Source organism: Crocuta crocuta, unplaced genomic scaffold (genome assembly GCF_008692635.1).
Source record: "Crocuta crocuta isolate KB4526 unplaced genomic scaffold, BGI_CrCroc_1.0 scaffold176, whole genome shotgun sequence".
NCBI classification, from domain to species: Eukaryota; Metazoa; Chordata; class Mammalia; order Carnivora; family Hyaenidae; genus Crocuta; species Crocuta crocuta.
In genome coordinates this window covers 10,155,522-10,157,674 of record NW_027531905.1, presented here as the reverse complement: position 1 = coordinate 10,157,674, position 2,153 = coordinate 10,155,522, and positions in this window count along the sequence as shown.

The following is a 2,153-nucleotide window of genomic DNA, read 5'->3' as shown; positions in this document are numbered from 1 at the left end:
GCATCCCGGCGCTCGGGCGCAGGGACCGCGAAGGCCGGAGGGGCGAGTCCGGGGACCGCGCGTCCTAAGGAGAAGAGTTAAAATAATAAAAGGTGCAATTGCCTCTGAACGCGGGGAGGCTGGAGGAAGGGGGATGGGTGTAGCTCTTCCCCTCCCCCGGTTCCGCTCTACTCCCCTGGCCGTTGCAGTGCACGGAGGAGGGGCTGGGGGAAGGGGACCCTGGGGGTGATGTCCCACAAATCAGCCTCCCGGTGGAGGCTTTGACGCGCGCCAGATCTCCGGAGCTGGCGAGTTGGAGAAGGGANAATCTAAGTAGATAACTATCTAATATATATCTATATATCTATATATATCTAATATAAAATATCTATCTGGGTAGATAACTGGGCAATTTAAGATTGAATAAAACCAGGTATAGAAATCAGAAAACAGTTTTCTGAGGTGTTCAAGCTGTGTGCACACATATTTATATACATTAAATCTCCATCTAGTAGGGATGATACAGGTGTTCTGAAACCCCCAGTATGTAAACTGTTTCTTCACCAGCCAAAGCTAGTGCTTAGGAGGTTAAACGCGCGCGCGCACACAGGCACACTACGACGTCCCCACTCCAGAGAGACAGAGAGAGAGAGAGAGAGAGAGATTGAGAGAGAGAGAGAGACGAAAGTAAAACAAACAAACAGACAAAAAACCCCACACAAACCATTTGGGGGTCTCTTCCAGTGAGAAAGTTTACCACCAACAAGAATCGCTGTCAGCACTTAGAACTCAAACGGCCATTCTTCAGTAATTGGTTGCTTTCTGAAATGTTGCAGCTTCTCTCTCTTGTCTAGATGGTCTGAATGATAAAACAGAGCAACTGCGCACAAGAAAGGTTATACACTAAATATCTTTCTATAGCTTTTTGAATAGGAGCCAGCAAAGACAAATGTGCTTTCTCCCACAGGTCAGGCCTCCTGATTTGGCACTTGTGTTAATGGAAACTTTAATTCTTGGAAATTTCACGTATTTTCCAAGACTCAGGACAGAAAGTGTATGGAGCATAAACAGTGTGTTCATTTAATTTCCAAAAGACCTAAAATTAGTGTTTAATAAAGGCAATGAAGAATTTTTTTCCCATTGTGGATAGATCAACTTAACCCCTTTCAGCCTGGGGATGCCGTATGTTAGTGGTAGCTCTCCTCCTTACTCATGTCAATTTTTCTTGTAATTTAAGTCATAGATTTACTGCAAGCGTGTGGAGATCTATTTGTATGTTAATCCCCTTATTGTTCTATTTTACAATTGAGTTTGGTGTACAACTTATTCCCTATTATTATTTTAGCTCAGGGAATATTCATTGAACACCTATTTTGTAAAGGTTTTTTATTTTTTGTAGGTTTATATATGTGTGTGTGTGTATATACAATCATAGTTGCTGTTCTGAAGAGGCAGACAATTGTAAGAGAAATGGGACTTTGATAATAAACTTCAAAAAATTACAGGCAAGGATGTGATCAGAATGAGAAAAGGAAATACAACCAAATTGCCACAGGAATTCAAATCAGAGATATTAAGACAAAGACAATAAGGAAAGCTTCATGGATGAATTGACATCTAATCCAGTCTTTGGACCAGATGTATTTGGGATATGAAGAAAGGCACAGGCAAGACACTCCACAGAGAGGAAACATCATGAACAAAATTATGGCACATTGGCAGGAGTGGGCTCTGATTTAGGAACAGAAACTAAATGAATGACCACTAATGAAGCAAGGTCAACAAGATGGCAGGATTGGACACTTGTGTTTAGTGTTGCCTGGGCAGCCTTGGTCACCACTCTTCTTAACACATGGGTTATTCATGTACTTGTCCCCATGCCACTCAACCCCCATGAAATGAGAGCTGCTAGAGGGCAGGGCTGGGAGTCCTTTACCACTGGGTCCTAACGAAGCCTCTAGTCAACCACAGCTCAAATGACAGAGGTCTTAACAAAATACTTTGGAATCAATGTGTGGAAAAGGTAAGGCTGAAAACCATGTTGGGGACTTGAAAATAAATGCGTAGATGGCCGTAAATGCTCAACAAAGGATTCTGGGCAGATTTCGGTGCATAAGGGTGAGCCATGAAAAGATTTTGATTAGAAAAAACATAGTAAGAGCCTGATTTAGTAG